The sequence below is a fragment of the Ranitomeya imitator genome, chromosome 3 (assembly GCF_032444005.1).
Source record: "Ranitomeya imitator isolate aRanImi1 chromosome 3, aRanImi1.pri, whole genome shotgun sequence".
NCBI classification, from domain to species: domain Eukaryota; kingdom Metazoa; phylum Chordata; class Amphibia; order Anura; family Dendrobatidae; genus Ranitomeya; species Ranitomeya imitator.
The window spans coordinates 279,937,715-279,956,218 of record NC_091284.1 but is presented as its reverse complement, the minus strand read 5'-3'; the positions used below and the strand labels follow the sequence as shown (position 1 = coordinate 279,956,218).

The 18,504-nt window shown below is 43.5% G+C and overlaps 1 protein-coding gene across 1 annotated transcript in view; it reads right to left on the bottom strand.

Annotated features, from left to right (window-relative positions):
- The window catches only part of LOC138669768 (contactin-associated protein-like 5), a 1,597,333-nt gene that overhangs the window by 724,441 nt on the left and 854,388 nt on the right, over positions 1 to 18,504 (bottom strand). The gene's annotated exons all lie outside the window — the stretch shown is intronic.

Here is an 18,504-nt window from a genome sequence, read left to right as displayed (position 1 = left end):
GCTGACGCTTACCACTAGCTGTTCGATAATGGGACACCTTGTGTGCAACACTGGCAGCTGCGGATGGAGTGGTCGTGTGACTGCGCTCTGTGGACGAGCTTTTGCTTCTGGAGGAGGAGGAGGAGGGGTGGCAAATGCCTACAGCCAACTGTTTCCTAGACCGTGGGCTAGGCAGAACTGTCCCACTATGGCGGTCCCCTGTGGACCCTGCATCCACCATATTAACTGATTGTCTTTGACATGCTGGTGGAGGGTTGGGATGGCTTTTCTCGCAAAGAAGTGTCGACTGGGTAGGTCATAGCGTGGTACTGCGTAGGCCATCAGGGCTTCACTTTCAACCAACCGGTAGGGCTTCATCTCTAACGAGATTAGTCTAGCAATGTGGGCATTCAAACCCTGTGTACATGGATGAGAGGATAAGTACTTTCTTTTCCTAATGAGAGTCTCTTGTAGGGTGCATATGGTGGACTGGAGAGGTGCATATGGTGGAACTAGCGGTGGTGGTGGTGGTAGTGGACATGGCGGATTGAGAGAAGGTTGGTGATGGTATTCTCGATGTTGGCCTACATACATTGTTTCCTACCAATAACCTTGTGATTCCCTGACTGCTTTGGCCTTGCGACGATACCTCCACATTTGCTGCTGGTGGTGTCCTAACTGGTGGGCTTACAGTGAGGGAAGCAACGTAGCGTTGCTGACTACCTTCATTTTGAGCAGGTGTATCAATGGTACGGGAAGTTTGGTAGTTAGTCCAGGCATGCAAGTGCATGCTAGTTAAATGTCTAAGCATGCACGTTGTATTTAAATTTTAAAGATTCTTCCCTCTGCTAAAGGTCTTGGACCATTTCTTACAGATAACTTTTGACTGATCATTCGGATCTTGGTTAAAAAATTCCCACACTACACTCTTCCTACTATGGCATACCTTTTCAGGCTATGCTACTTTCACCGGATGGCCACGCTGTCCTAAAACTGTTTTTGTTTTTGACAAATGTTTTTGGCCTGATACAGGAGGGGAGGAGACTAAACCAAACCTCAGGCCCTGTGCATAAAACAACACAATGTAAGTGGCAGAAAGTGGCTGGAAGATATTTGAAAAAATACAAGGAGTACAATTTCAATCTCCCTACAATGATCTCAGGACAAGTATGGCAGCAATAAAAAGGACTGCTGCACACAAAAGTGTAGACAAATAAACAAGATAACTATGCAGAAAGGAGCAACAGGATTTTTGCTTTTAAAAAAGCAGTTGGTTTGCACAGCTGCGTGCAAACAGCAATGCAGCTATCAGGGAGCCTTATAAGGCAGCCTAATAAGCTACAGAGCTGATGCACAAAAATATAGCCTCCACTGTCCCTGCAAACAAATGGTGGTGTTGGACAGTGGAAATCGCTACAGCACAAGCAGTTTCGGGGCTTAATCTTCCCTCCCTAACTATATCCCTTCTTCTGATGAAGCTGCGGCAACCTCTCCCTATGCTATGATCATCAGAAGTAAGATGGCAGTCGGCGTGCACGCCCCTTTATAGCCCCTGTGATGCCGCAGAAAGCAAGCCAATCACTGTCATGCCCTTCTCTAAGATGGTGGAGACCGAGACCTATGTCATCACACTGCCCACACTCTGCGTCTTCCTTCAGTGGCTGAAAAATGGCGCTGAAAGTGTCATACGAAACGCGACTTTGGTGCGAAGATTGCCGACCTCATGGCCCATCCCACACTAGGATCAGGTCGGGTTTCATGAAACCCGACTTTGCCGAAAGTCGGTGATTTTTGAATTTGTCCGATCCGTTTTGCTCAACCCTACTTGCCAGGAAACAGACTGGATCAGACTGAGGCAGAAGAATGTTTTACGAAGCTCTGTAGCCCCAGTGCAGCAGTTCCTGGAAAGAGACATTGAGAAAGCCGAATTGATTGCAGAGAGCGTGCAGGAGAGCAAAGCACAGGAGAAGATATCAGGGGAGATCAGCCCCGAGCAGGCTGCCTCCTTCTGAGGTGCAGAAACTGGTAGCCAGAACACCGAGGTTGTCAGAACCTCTATGACTTACACCAGAGACCGGCAGGACAGCTGAACTCCATGTTACCTGTCCGACCTAATACCCAGGAGGCACGGTGGCACCCCCCAGAGGCTGGGGCGTACTAGAATCCCTATAAACAGCTTCAAACCACCAGTCATACGGATTATGTCCTATCCTACCCAGGGGACAGAGAGAGAGATAACATCCTTGAGGACCTTATTTGTTGCTTTAAGCAGTAAGGGACTAACACCATGGCGCTAGAGGAAGTTGCAGGCGTGTACTATTGCGGACAGAGAATGAACTTCAATCCAATATTGCAGCCAGCATGCAGCCAGCGGGTAAGGAAAAGGTGAATCAAACACCCGAAAACCCTGCCTCCATGGCTGAAAATTGTTCCCTCCAAATTCAGGTGACAGAATCCCTTTAAAGACAGCTGCCTTACATAGTCACCTTTATAAAAGACTCCTGTCCACAGACTTAATTAATCCATTAGACTCTAACCTCTACGTATGGGAGACCAAAGAGCTTTATAAGGATGTCAGGGACAAGATCATAGACCTGCACAAATCTGGAATGGGCTACAAAACCATAAGTAAGACGCTGGGTAAGAAGGAGACAACAGTTGGTGCAACAGTAAGAAAATGGAAGAAATACAAAATGACTATTATTCGACATCGATCTGGAGCACCATGCAAAATTTCACCTCATGGGTTATCCTTGATAATGAGATACATGAGGGATCAGTCTAAAACTACACGGAGGGATCTCAAGGCAGCTGGGAACACAGTCACCAAGAAAACTATTGGTAACAAATTACGCGGTAAAGTTTTAAAATCATGCAGTGCCCATAAGGTCCCTCTGCTCAAGAAGATACATGTGCATGCCCATCTGAAGTTGGTTAGGTAGGACTTTTTAAAAATCCGTAAAATCAGCGCAATACTCTGACAATATTATTCACAGATAAGTGAGTCAGAAAGGCATGCAGGCATCTTCTCTATGCTGTTCCCATTTCTTTTTACCTCTTTCTCATCCATTTCAGCTTTTTTTCCCATGCCCCCAGTCATGTTTGTGTGGTCCAGCAGAACAATATTCGGTTTTCCCATTGACTTGCATTGGATTCGTTATTTGGTACGATTACACCGATATTAGAAATTATTTGGAACAAATTTCCCGAATCCGAATATTTCACTATTCGATCATCACTACTAATAACCTAAGATCCTTTCCAGTCTGCCAGCGCTCAGGTTAGAGGCTGCAGGTCTAATTCTGAGCTGTCAGGATAATTTGCCTTCTTCTGGGTTTTGTAGCACTGGAGCGGAGCTCGGAGCTAACGTGCGTCTTAGATTAGACTGTAAAAGACTTTGATGTGACCATGCCAAGCCTCCATTAGATGAGCTGTCCCTGCAAATCAGACTGAGACATTGGCTTCCCAGCTTTCCCTTTCCTGAATCTGCCGTGGTCTCAATGTCAAAAGACATCATGTTTCCAAGGCCTTTTAGAACAAAATGAAATAGTTTAGTTTATATGTGGAAGCACTACAGATCACAATACCCAAGCAGCAGAAAAAAAAATAACAACCATGTGCCATTAGTAATTGTCCTGGTTGTCATTTGCAATATCAATAAAGAGTCTTTTTCTTGATCAGAAAGCTTAAATAAATGACTGTCTTGGGCTCAAGTAGCATCCTCGCTTGCATTTCTATGCTTCAGAAGATCCTTTCAAACCTAAGCCCATTGTGTTGTGCATTTAGTCTTAGTTCCATTTTCTTTCCCTCATTATATCACATCTAGATAGTGAAGTGGAGTGCCTCACCAGGGCAGTGGGGTACTCGGCACCGAGTCCAATCTCTCTTAAGGGGGATGTTACGGTGGCCGGTCCGTGGCCCTAGGCGCCCAATAAAAGGGGAACGATCTTTAAATGGGAATTGTGGTTAAGTCTGTCGTGACGCCACCTTTGGTGTTCGGTCAATAGGGGGACCGACACTGCTTTAAAGGGGTCATCTGGGGGATGTTATTGCAGCAATGATGGTGACGCTTCCCACAGGTGAAGCAGGGTCCCCAGATGTCCGAGAGTATATGGTGATGATGGTGTTAGCCGGTCAATGAGTAAAGGACACAAGTTGTAAATTCTTTACCTGGTTTACTGTAGTTGGCAGGCCACAGTCCAGGGTACCAGGCACAGATGGTCATGCGGCCCGGCCGGCTCGGAGGCAATGGGAGAATTCCTTTTCCAATTGAGGTCCGTGAGCCTTTCCAACTAGCATCGTTCTATTTGATGTCCCTGCTGCCTGAAGCTTACTGGCAAAGTCCTCTTTTCCCCTGTCCTGGGACAGGTACCTGCATGACGGGCAGCTTGAGCCATTTTACAGGGACTCTATCATGCCCTGGGCTCCTCAGGTGCTGCTGCGTCTCAGGTGTGGTGCGGGTCGTTCACTTAAAGTTCTGAGCGCTCCGGTTTTGTCAAGTGTCCTACAGTTACTATAGCCTCGGGCTCCAGGTACCCGGTTTCTTCTTCCAGAGGCTGCAGCTCCCAAGTGGCTGCTGGGTCTCTCTGTCTGCTCTCTCAGACTTCCTTCTCCTTCTCTGTCTCTCCTAGACTGCCTAACTCCTCCCCCAGGCCAGGACATATATCCATATTTGAGGGAAGCTCCCCTGAATCCAGGTTCTGAGCTCCCCCTCCTGGTCTGGATTTGGAATATGTTGTATGTGAGTGCCTTACCTGATAAAGGGAATTCCATTGCCTCTGAGCATGATATCACCCTCCCCGAAAGGAAGCTAACATCACTGCAACAACCGGTTACCTGGGGTGTGGCAGAAGAGCTTGAGATGAAGCACAACACATGATACAACACAGACCTGATCAAGGTAAGAAAATCTAGTTACATCCAACTTTGTGTTTATAAGATTTTCTTGTCTATGTCATGGCTGTTATTTTCTTGCTTTTGAAATTAGAGGTTAAGCTCTCTTTCCACATAGAAAAGAAGAAGGCTTGAAGTTAACAATTGCATGCATGCAGTGAATACATGCATGGGAGAAATCAATTCCCTGGGACCCTTCAAGATTCAAACATATTATTAAAGATGGGTCAAAGACTTGTGTATGTGAAAAATGTGGTTATGTATCTATTCGTACAGCACGAAAAGCCCAAAGAAAAGCCCTTTAACCCATTAGTGACAGAGCCAATTTGGTACTTAATGACCAAGCCAATTACTACAATTCTGACCACTGTCACTATATGAGGTTATAACTCTGGAACCCTTTAACGGATCCCACTGATTCTGAGATTGTTTTTTCATGGCATATTGTACTTCATGATAATTATTTATGAAAAAAACGGAAATAAGGCGAAAATTTTTAAAATTTTACAATTTTCAAACTATGTATTTTTATGCCCTTAAATCAGAGAGATATGTCACGAAAAATAGTTAATAAGTAACATTTCCCACATGTCTACTTTACATCAGCACAATTTTGGAAACAAAATTTTTTTTTGTTATGGAGTTATAAGGGTTAAAAGTTGACCAGCAATTTCTAATTATTACAACACCATTCTTTTTAGGGACCACATCACATTTGAAGTCATTTTGAGGGGTCTATATGATAGAAAATACCCAAGTGTGACACCATTCTAACAACTGCACCCCTCAAGGTTTTCAAAACCACATTCAAGAAGTTTATTAACCCTTTACGTGCTTCACAGGAACTGAAACAATGTGGAAGGAAAAAATGAACATTTAACTTTTTTTTGCAAACATTTTATTTCAGAACCATTTTTTTTATTTTCACAAGTGTAAAAACAGAAATTAAACCATAAATTTTGTTGTGCAATTTCTCCTGAATACGATGATACCACCTATGTGGTGTAAACCACTGTTTTGGCGCACCACGGATCTTGGAAGTGAAGGAGCGCCGTTTGACTTTTTCAATGCAGAATTGGTTGGAATTGAGATTGGATGCCATGTCACGTTTAGAGAGCCCCTGATGTGCCTAAACAGTGGAAACCTAACACAAGTGACCCCATTTTGGAAACTAGACCCCTTAAGAAACTTATCTAGATGTGTGGTGAGCACTTTGAGCCCCCAAGTGCTTCACAGAAGTTTATAACATAGAGCCATGAAAATAAAAAATCGCATTTGTTTACACAAAAATGATCTTTTCGCCCACAAATTCTTATTTTCACAAGGGTAACAGGAGAAATTAGACCACAAATGTTGTTGAGCAATTTCTCCTGAGTACGTCGATACCCCATATGTGGGGGTAAACCACTGTTTGGGTGCACCGCAGAGCTTGGAAGAGAAGGAGTGTCGTTTTACTTTTTCAATGTAGAATTGGCTGGAATTGAGATTGGACGCCAAGTCGTGTTTGGAGAGCCCCTGATGTGCCTAAACAGTGGAAACCCCCCACAAGTGACACCATTTTGGAAACTAGACCCCTTAAGGAACTTAACTAGATGTGTGGTGAGCACTTTGAGCCCCCAAGTGCTTCACAGAAGTTTATAACATAGAGCCGTGAAAATAAAAAATCGCATTTGTTTACACAAAAATGATCTTTTCACCCACAAATTCTTATTTTCACAAGGGTAACAGGAGAAATTAGACCACAAAAGTTGTTGAGCAATTTCTCCTGAGTACGTCGATACCCCATATGTGGGGGTAAACCACTGTTTGGGCGCACCGCAGAGCTTGGAAGAGAAGGAGTGTCGTTTTACTTTTTCAATGTAGAATTGGCTGGAATTGAGATTGGACGCCAAGTCGTGTTTGGAGAGCCCCTGATGTGCCTAAACAGTGGAAACACCCCACAAGTGACACGATTTTGGAAACTAGACCCCTTAAGGAACTTATCTAGATGTGTGGTGAGCACTTTAAACCCCCAGGTGCTTCACAGAAGTTTATAAGGTAGAGCCGTGAAAATATAAAAATCACATTTTTTTTTACAAAAATGATTTTTTGCCCCCAAATTTTTATTTTCACAAGGGTAACAGGAGAAATTAGACCACAAAAGTTGTTGTGCAATTTCTCCTGTGTAAGTCAATACCCCATATGTGGGGTAAACCACTGTTTGGGCATACCGCAGAGCTTGGAAGAGAAGGAGTGCCGTTTTACTTTTTCAATGTAGAATTGGCTGGAATTGAGATTGGACGCCATGTCGCGTTTGGAGAGCCCCTGATGTGCCTAAACAGTGGAAACCCCCCACAAGTGACCCCATTTTGGAAACTAGACCCCCCATGGAACTTATCTAGATGTGTGGTGAGAACGTTAAATGCCCAAGTGCTTCACAGAAGTTTACAATGCAGAGTCGTGAAAATAAAAAATATTTTTTTTTTCACAATAAAGATTTTTTAGCCCCCCATTTTTTTTACGAGGGTAACAAGAGAAATTGGACCCCAACAGTTGTTTTCCAATTTGTCCTGAGTATGCTGGTACCCCCTATGTGGGGGTAAACCACTGTTTGGGCGCACGGCAGAGCTCGGAAGGGAAGGAGCGCCGTTTTGGAATGCAGACTTTGATAGAATGGTCTGTGGGCATTATGTTGCGATTGCAGAGCCCCTGATGTACCTAACCAATAGTAACCCCCCACAAGTGACCCCATTTTGGAAACTAGACTCCCCAAGGAACTTATCTAGATGTGTGGTGAGAACTTTGAATGCCCAAGTGCTTCACAGAAGTTTATAATGCAGAGTCATGAAAATAAAAAATATTTTTTTTCCACAAAAAGATTTTGTAGCCCCCAAGTTTTTATTTTCACAAGGGTAACAGGAGAAATTAGACCCGAAAAGTTGTTGATCAATTTATCCCGAGTACGCTGATGCCCCATATGTGGGGGTAACCCACTGTTAGGGCGCACGGCAGAGCTCAGAAGGGAGGGAGCACCATTTGACTTTTTGAGCGCAAAATTGGCTGTCGTGTTTGGAGACCCCCTGATGGACCTAAACAGTGGAAACCCCCCAATTCTAACTCCAACCCTAACCCCAACACACCCCTAACCCTAATCAAAACCCAATCCATAATCCTAATCACAACCCTAACGATAATCACAACCCTAACCTCAAAACAACCCTAATTTCAACCCTCACCATAACCTTAATCAAAACCCTAAATCCAACACACCCCTAATCATAATCTCAACCCTAACCTCAAACCTAACCCTAATCCCAATACACCCCTAATCCCAACCCTAACCGTAACCCTAATCCCAAACCTAACCCTAATCCCAAGCGTAACCCTAATGCCAACCCTAATCCCAACTCTAACCCTAACTTTAGCCGCAACCCTAGCCCTAACTTTAGCCGCAACCCTAGCCCTAACCCTAAATTTAGCCCCAACCCCAACCCTCACCCTAACTTGAGCTCCAACCCTAACCCTAGCCCTAACTTTAGCCCCAACCCTAACCCTAGCCCTAAGGCTACTTTCACACTTGCGTTGTTTGGCATCCGTCGCAATCCGTCATTTTGGACAAAAAACGGATCCTGCAAATGTGCCTGCAGGATGCGTTTTTTGCCCATAGACTTGTATTGCCGATGGATCTCGACGGATGGCAACACGTCGCGTCCGTCGTGCACTGGATCAGTTGTGTTTTGGCGGACCGTCGGCACAAAAAAAGTTCAATGTAACGTTTTTTTGTATGTCGCGTCTGCCATTTCCGACTGCGTATGCGTGGCTGTAACTCCGCCCTCTCCTCCCCAGGACATAGACTGGGCAGCGGATGCGTTGAAAAACTGCATCCGTTGCCCACATTGTGCACAATTTTCACAACGTGCGTCGGTATGTCGGGCTGACGCATTGCGACGGCCCCGTACCGACGCAAGTGTGAAAGAAGCCTAACCCTAAATTTAGCCTCAACCCTAACCCTAACCCTAAATTTAGCCCCAACCCTAACCCTAACCCTAAATTTAGCCCCAACCCTAACCCTAAATTTAGCCCCAACCCTAACCCTAAATTTAGCCCCAACCCTAACCCTAAATTTAGGGCCGGCAGATGGCGACAGATGGCGGGCACACTGCGCATGTGCCGGCCATTTTCTTTCCAGACGAAGACGCCAGTGGGCAGGAGAGGACGCAGGAGGACCCAGGGACACCAGTAAGTATAATAGGGTCCCTGAATCCCCCTATTTCTCTGTCCTCTGATGTGATCACATCAGAGGACAGAGAATTACATATCGCTTTTTTTTTTTTGCGACCGCCGGTAAACAGTTAATTACCGGCGATGGCAAAACAGGGGTCGGTAAAACCGACCCCGATCATGTTCTTTGGGGTCTAGGCTACCCCGGCAGCCGAGACCCCAAAGATCCTCCCGGTGCCAGCCGGCGGGTGCACTGCGCATGCGCCCGCCATTTTTTTGCTGGAAAAAGATGGCGGCGCCCATCGGGAGCCACGAGGACCTATCTGCTATCTGGGACCCCATTTTTCTGTCCTCTGATGTGCGATCACATCGGAGGACAGAGAAATTAAAAGGGAAATCACGTTTTTTTTTTTTTTTTTTAAAATTGCGATCGCGGGTAATCGGTTAATTACCGGCGATCGCAACTCGGGGTCGGTAAAACCCCCCGAATCATGTTCTCTGGGGTCTCGGCTACCCCCGGCAACTGAGACCCCAGAGAAAATTCAACTCTGGGGGGCGCTATTCACTTTTTCCGCTGATACGCCTTTTGACGGCGGCAGTTAAGGGTACTTAAACCACAGCGCCGTTAATTAAACAGCCGTTAATTAACGGCGCTGTGGTTTAAGTACCCTTAACTGCCGTCGTCAAAAGGCGTATCGGCGGTCGTTAAGGGGTTAAAATTTAATTTTTATGCTTAAAATTGTTAGTTAATATATAGACCACTCTTTAACAAAAAACAATTGGGGCAACATTGCAGACGAGGGAGGGTCCTTATAGATCTGTCAGCCTTCCTGACTATGGAGGTTGGCACCCTAAACAATCCCCTAAACAATCCACATGGTGCTCCCGCTCAATGTCGGCAATCCCTCAATTTCCCTGCAAACTCCTAAATTAATACACACATCTATTTATATAGTTACCTTAAATTGTCTGTATCAACTTCCGTCAGGACATTCTCGAATCCCACAATCTACCGTGCCGCACGGGAAGTATGCCGACCGCCATCATGGAACACCCAAGTGATGAGTATTCCAATATGGCACCCGTTGATGGTACCAGTCTGTCCGTCACTCCCCGTCTCCCCTCTCTTCTGTCCATTGCTCCCTGCCTCCCCTCTCTTCTGTCCGTTGCTCCTGTCTCCCCTCGCTCCTCTCCGTCGCTCCCCATCTCCCCTTTCTTTTTCCATCGCTCCCCATCTCCCCTCGCTCCTCACGCACCTCTCCTTCGCTCCCTTCGCCCCTCTCCATTGCTCCTCATCTCCACTCACTCCTCCATAACTGCATAAAATACAAAAATGGTTGCATTCAATCGTGGTAACCAATGTCAAGGTGGCCTCATGAGTCTGATCAGTGTAAATCCCTCCCTAAGACTAATGTCTGAATGCATGGGTGAATGTGGACACCTCTCTCTAAGCCTACATTTATCGTTTGGCAGGAACCAGCTGTAATTAAAGTCACCACATGGTGAAGGGCGGAGTGCTCAGTCAAAGCTAGCACACAAATAACGGAAAACTGACCTGCACATTAAAAACTAGTCTGAACAGGTGCATACCATAAATCAGCTACTTACATGTACAATAAAAGAAAATAATTGCACTCAATCATGGTAAAGCATGTCAATGTGAAATACAGGAAATGTGAATAGCAAAAAATGGCTTTTGAATATTAGGAAAAATACATGAAAAATACATGAGATGCTTTACACAAAATTTGGCAAAATAATGTCTGCCCATCAACCAACATCAAGGTGGCCTCATGAGTCTGATGTGTCCCTGACCAGTATTTTTGATGTGTCAGTCAGTTTTATGTTACCCACAAATGTAGGCATTACTGAGAGAGGTGTCCTCATTTACTCAGGAATTCAGATATTGGTCTAAGAGAGATTTTCACACTGGTTAAGGACCCATCAGTTGCTTGAGACGACCTTGACATTGGTTGATGGGTAGACATGATTTGGCCAAATTTTGTGCAAAGCATCTCATTCATTTTCCCCTAATATTCAAAAGCCATATTGCTATTCATATGTCATATATTTCACAGTGACATGCTTTAGCACGATAGAGTGCAACCTTTTTTGAATATAGATTCAGAGGGGTATCACGGAAAGTCTAATGCCTATGGTCTGGAAAAGGTATGGAAGAGCTATCCTTAATTTCACACTCAGAGGGGAAAATGGACGGGGATCCCCAAGCAAGAAGTAGCTCGGGAAGTCGGGAAGTTGCGGCATCGGATGGTACGTTTCAGGGACAAAGATTGCCAGGAGAGCAAGGGTCAGCACAGATGGAAGGAACTGTGATCAATGTGAATTACTGTGAGGTATCTGTGACTGAACTGAACTTGTCGAGTAAAGTTGATATGTTAAAAATGGTCTGTGAATCAATGTGTAGTGACATTTGGAATCAGTACTGTTCAACCTGAGGAGAGCTCCAATCCAAAAATGAGTGATATGCACTTTATACAAACCACATGACAGAGAGGACATTATCTTTTCTTTGCGCAGTGCCAGGGTGTGCCGGAACAGCAGCCCCTCACCTTGACTACCACCCTGGCCACCTCACACAAAAATGTTCTGTGGGTCTTTCAAGTAGATTGGGGATGTTGCTTAAGAAGATCCTGGAAATGTTAGGGCCTGTTACAGCCTTTACAAATGTCAATGCCAAACCTCATTGAAGTTTGACTCTCTAAAGACCCTAGATTCATGCTATGAATTATTACAGGCTGGGCTCACACTAGCGCATAAAAAATTGGTTCCTTTCTCATCTAAAAATGTGGGATGATTTTTTTCTAACTCATCATCCGTGTGCTAGCTGTATGCTGTCTGTATACAATCAGTTTTTTTACTCAGCAGCTATTAATTATTTGCAAGACCATTTACAGTTTCCTATGTTACACAGTTGTAATGTATCTGTAAAAATCAGTCAGGCCGCGAATTCGCCCCTTCGTACTACTCTCTGTCAGTGCCCCCTCCAGTCAGCGCTCACACAGGGTTAATGGCTTCGTTACACCACGGTGTAACGCAGTACGTTAATGCTGCTATTAACCCTGTGTGACCAACTTTTTACTATTGATGCTGCCTATGCAGCATCAATAGTAAAAAGATCTAATGTTAAAAATAATAAACAAAATAAAAAATCATTATATTCTCACCTTCCGTCGCCTTTCCCGCTGCTCCTTGCGACGCTCTGGTCCATGCATTGCGGTCTCACGAGATGATGATGTAGCGGTCTCGCGAAACCGTACGTCATCATCTCGAGAGACTGCAATGCATTTTTTGGACTGGAGCGTCGCGAGGAGCATCAGTAAATGCTTCACCTGGATCTGGGGGCCGACGGAAGGTGAGTATATAACTATTTTTTATTTTAATTATTTTCTTAACAGGGATATGGTGTCCATATTGCTATATACTACGTGGGCTGTGTTAGATACTGCATGGGCTGTGTTATATACTACGTCCCTGTGCTATATACTACGTGGCTGTGGTATATATTACGTGGTTGGGCAATATACTACATTACTGTGCTCTATACTACGTGGCCTGTGTTATATACTGCATAGGCTGTGTTATATACAACGTGGCTGTGCTATATACTATGTGGCTGTGCAATATATTACGTGGCTGTGCAATATATTACGTGGCTGTGCAGTATATTATGTGGCTGTGCAATATACTACGTGGCTGTGCAATATACTATGTGGCTGGGCAATATACTACATCACTGTGCTCTATACTACGTGGCCTGTGTTATATACTGAATGTGCTGTGTTATATACTATGTCTCTGTGCTATATACTACGTGCCTGTGCTATATACTACGTGGCTGTGCAATATATTATGTGGTTGTGCAATATATTACGTGGCTGTGCTATATACTACGTGGCTGGGCTATATACTACGTGTCTGTGCTATATACTACGTGGGCTGTGTTATATATTACGTGGGCTGTATGCTACTTGGCTGTGCTTTATTTCTCTGCTGTATCTGTACATCATGAATCGTGGTATGAGTTAAAGAGGGGGGCCCACTGAGACTCTTTCGCCTAGATTGTGAGCCCCATCGGGGACAGTGATGATAATGTGTGCAAAATGAAAAGCGCTGCGGAACATGTTAGCGCTGTATAAAAAATAAAGATTATTATTATTGGGGCCCTCAAAGACCTGGAGCAGGCCCTGGCTTTACTGATTGTTCGCGGCCAGGCGTGATCAATCAGTGACAGGAGCAGTCCGGCCGCGAATTGGCGCTGAATTTGAACCACACTTCGCTAATTTGTCACGGCCGGCCGGATCCTGTGTATAAATTGCATTATTCTGAAAACTTCATTAATAAACTACATACATATTCTAGAATACCCGATGCGTTAGAATCGGGCCACCATCTAGTCCTCTATATAAACAGTTCAATGTTTTGACCATCACTCAGGCCTTCATCTGAGGCTAAGATTATAGATACACACATAAGGAGTAACAATATTCAAAAATCAGAATAGGACATGATAGTTACATGTATATGCAAAGCATATGCAAAATTGTCATGAAATATACAAATTGAAAATATCCAAAGTTCAAATGGTCTATAGATATATCTCTGTTTAGGATCATTAGAAGAAATTAGGACACTGATAAAGAAATATTATATTATTTTGAGAAAACAGATAGGGCATAGAGTTCCTCCTAACAGTATATAGAGGCTGTTTGATGAGGCAGTTTAATGCCCAACTGGAGGGTTCGGTAAGCAGAACATTGGCGCTTTGCACATCATATTAGTAAATGAACCACTGCACCCTTGCTGGGACTGAATAGCAGCAGAGAGCAGCGCGATTCACTATTTGAGTTCTCATCAGCCTAAACTAAGCTGCCAGACGTGGCATGAAATATATTTTTTAATGAGGTCTGCATTCCCATTCAGGCACCTGAATCTAAATCTAGAAGAAATTAGTAGAAAACACCTCATTGCATATTGACTTAAATCATTAGGTTTTCTCTTCCTAATGAGGATTTATAGATGCCGCAGTAACTTGGAAACTGCTGAGACAAATGCCAATTTTTAGTAAGCAAGGTCTGAACTTGTTTAGGTAAATGTCACACATTGCTGCTGAGAATAAGTACCGTGGGTTTACAGACTAATCAGAACAATATGGTATTTGCCCTCATTTTGAGGATTCCCCTATTAATGGATATTTGTCATGCTGAATAACTCCTGGTCTTCAACATTTTTGCATTCATGAAGGGCTGAGTTCCCAACTGCCTGTAAATTCATGATACAGGAAAGATATATATCTTGGTACTGTGTTAGCCAGTAGATAGAAAAATATTTAGAATTGAGAGTCCTCAGTGGTTGATACCTTTTAATGGCTAACTGAAAAGATGGTAACAAATTGCAAGCTTTCGAGACTACTCAGGTCTCTTCATCAAGCATAGACTAAAAGAAATTCTGAAGAATCACATATTTATGCACAACACATCACAGAAAAAAACAAAACAAAACAAAACAAAACATGGATAAGACAGGTGACATGAAGCAGAATTACCATGAGTGATAAACAGTTATGTCCATAAATATTGGACCAGTTCTTAGATAAGGAATATTTTATTGTTCTCTGATTGGGGTCTGGTTCTGTTGTGATGACCCCCACATGGTCTGAGGGGCGAATTCCTTAGTTCCTTAGTTGATGTAAAAAGACATAAATCAATGCGACACATTCATTCCTGCACTAATACTGTCAAAGGTCATCATCAGGTTATATTCCCATATTCGTCTGTCTCTTTGAGATTTGAAGTTACCTTTTAATACAAGTAATTTCATGTCCACAATGTTATGATTGGGGAGACAAAAATGTATTGCCACAGGTAGATCCATTCTTTTTTATCTTATTGTATGGCGATGAGAGTTCATTTTTGTTCTCAGTTTCTGCTCTGTCTCCCCTACATACAGACCCCCAGTTGGACATTTAGTACAAATAATTAGGTACATCACATTAGAAGTGACGCAGTTGAAAGTACCTGGTATCTTGTAGTCCTGATGTGAATTGGGGATCTTTATCTTGTCTGTGGTCATTATAAATGGACAGGTTTGAATGTAAGGGAGACAAGGCAGAAACTGAGAACAAGAATGAACTCTCATTGCCATACAATAAGAGAAAAAAGAATGGATCTACCTGTGGCAATACATTTTTGTCTCCCCAATCATAACATTATGGACATGAAATTACTTGTACTAAAATGTAACTTCAAATCTCAAAGAGACAGAAGAATATGGGAAAAGAAACTGATGATGACCTTTGACAGTCTTAGTGCAGGAATGAATGTGTCGACTTGATTTATGTCTTTTTACATCAACTAAGGAACTAAGGAATTTGCCCCTCAGACCATGTGGGGTCATCACAACAGAACCAGACCCCAATCAGAGGACAACAAAACATTCCTTATCTAAGAACTGGTCCAATATTTGTGGACATAACTGTTTATCACTCATGGTAATTCTGCTTCATGTCACCTGTCTTATCCATGTTTTTTTCTGTGATGTATTGTGCATAAATATGTGATTTTCCCGAATTTCTTTTAGGCTATGCCTGATGAAGAGACCGGAGAATTCTCGAAAGCTTGCAATTTGTTACCATCTTTTCAGTTAGCCATTAAAAGATATCAACCACTGAGGACTCTCAATTCTAAATATTTTTGTAAATTCATGGACATTTGAGATGTGCCACGACTCAAAGGGCCCCAATAGGAAGGCTTGGTGCTGCACTAACTATTCTGCTGTCACATCAGGTCACATACTCCAGACATATCCAGATGCACTCACTATTCTGCTGTCACATTAGGTCACATACTACAGACACATCCAGGGCTGCACTCACTATTCTGCTGTCAAATCAGGTCACATACTCCAGACACATGCAGAGCTGCACTCACTATTCTGCTGTTGTAGGGGACAACCAGTGGGGTAGTTGTAGCCGTGCATACCGGGTCTGGCAGACCCTAGTCTCCCTCTACATGAAAATCACATCTCACTATGAGCTTACTTGTGTTCCAGTTTTATGCTCCTTCTGGAATTCCCTTCTGCTTTTCAGGGTTACTTTCAGTCACAGTCCAATTGCAATTCAAAACGGGCAACGTTACTTGGCATACTTCAGAGCACATCCTTGTCAGAAACAATTTCAGGTTCAAAGTCCATACAGTTCACATCCTGTACTTTCCCTGTACTCCACTTCATGTCCTCATGTACATTACAGGGTAAGAGCACCTTAGGCAGTTCCATAGCATCAACCTGGTGTAGACTCACTTTGTTTTGGGTTTCACTTGTCCGTTTCGCCCCGGACCTTAGAGCTTCAGCTCAAGCAATGACCTGCCACATGGTGAACAGTCTGTGTCCTGTACGTCTTCTGGACCACTTCCTCTCCTTAGCTTCCCACTGCTGAAATGCTGCTACTGAAGACTGTCTGCGTGGAAGCTTTTGGTGCCTAGGCCCTTCTCTGCTCACCTAACATAACACACTTGCTTACCATACAGCAGCCCCTCCTACAATAAACCATCTATTTACACTTTGTTCCTGAATACACTATGAGTACTATAGTGCCTCTATCTAGTGGCCATCATTGGACACTACACTTTCCCTACTTAGTCAAATATTAATACAGTTGAAACATTAGTAAAACATATATTACACAGTAGATTATAAATAAAGGAGTATGTAAACAAATAGCAACATATGGTAATACACCTGATCATGTAGTAGTACCATTATATAGGAGTGGTAATACACTAAATTGTGTCGTGTATACCATCATATATTAACAGATATACAAACACTGATAACATACGGTACCGGGACGAAAGAGAAAGGCAGCAAAGGTATAAACATAATATTTCATATCCCCTACACTGTCACATCAGGTCACATACTCCAGACACATTCAGAGCTGTACTCACTATTATGCTGTCACATCAGGTCATATACTCCAGACACATCCAGAGCTGTACTCACTATTCTGCTGTCACATCAGGTCACATACTCCAGACACATCCAGGGCTGCACTTACTATTCTTCTGTCACATCAGGTCACATACTCCAGACACATCCAGAGCTGCACTCACTATTCTTCTATCATATCGGGTCACATACTCCAGACACATTCAGAGCTGCACTCACTATTGTGCTGTCACATCAGGTCACATACTCCAGACACATCCAGAGCTGCATTCACTATTCTGCTGTTACATCAGGTCACATACTCCAGACACATCCAGAGCTGCATTCACTATTCTGCTGTTACATCAGGTCAAATCCTCTAGTCACATCCAGGGCTTCACTCTCTATTCTGCTGATATATCAGGTCTTATACTACAGACACATCCAGGGCTGCACTTACTATTCTTCTGTCACATCAGGTCACATACTCCAGACACATCCAGAGCTGCATTCACTATTCTGCTGTTACATCAGGTCAAATCCTCTAGTCACATCCAGGGCTTCACTCTCTATTCTGCTGATATATCAGGTCTTATACTACAGACACATCCAGGGCTGCACTTACTATTCTTCTGTCACATCAGGTCACATACTCCAGACACATCTAGAGCTGCACTCACTATTGTGCTGTCATATAATGTCACATACTCCAGACACATCCAGAGCTGCATTCACTATTCTGCTGTTACATCAGGTCAAATCCTCCAGTCACATCCAGGGCTTCACTCTCTATTCTGCTCTTATATCAGGTCTTATACTACAGACACATCCAGAGCTGCATTCATTATTTTGCTGTTACATCAGGTCACATACTCCAGACACATTCAGAGCTGCACTCACTATTCTGCCATTACATGTCAAATAGTTCAGTCACATCCAGGGCTGCACTCTCTATTCTGCAGTTACATCAGGTCTTATCTCACATCCAGAGCTGCAGTCATTATTCTGTTACATCTTGTCTTACGCTCCAGTCATATTCAGAGCTGCACTCACTATTTTGTGTTATGTGTCTTAAACTGCAGTCGTACTACTATAAATTGTGCATCATACAGTATGTACATGAAGAGCAGACCACTAATGTCACATTTCTATAATATCAGCGACACAGATTTCATCCATTTATTAACATCCAGCGGAATATCTTGCTTTTTTAACAAGCTAGTCATTACAGTGTGGAGGTTAGATGTGCTGAATTGTTAATTATCCTCGTCTAGGCATAAACACATCCAGCAGATTTCAGGTTGAGGGAGAATACTAAGCTATAAAAGTTAATGTCCATCATCCACAATCAATGTGATAATATATCTTTATAGAGGTCAGAGCACAGCACTGCGCTATTTCTGCCTGCGCCATAACCTGTGAATGGAGATGAAGATGACATGAACGTTACCGCTCCGTACAAACCCCTCCGAGCCCTGACCGTGTGGC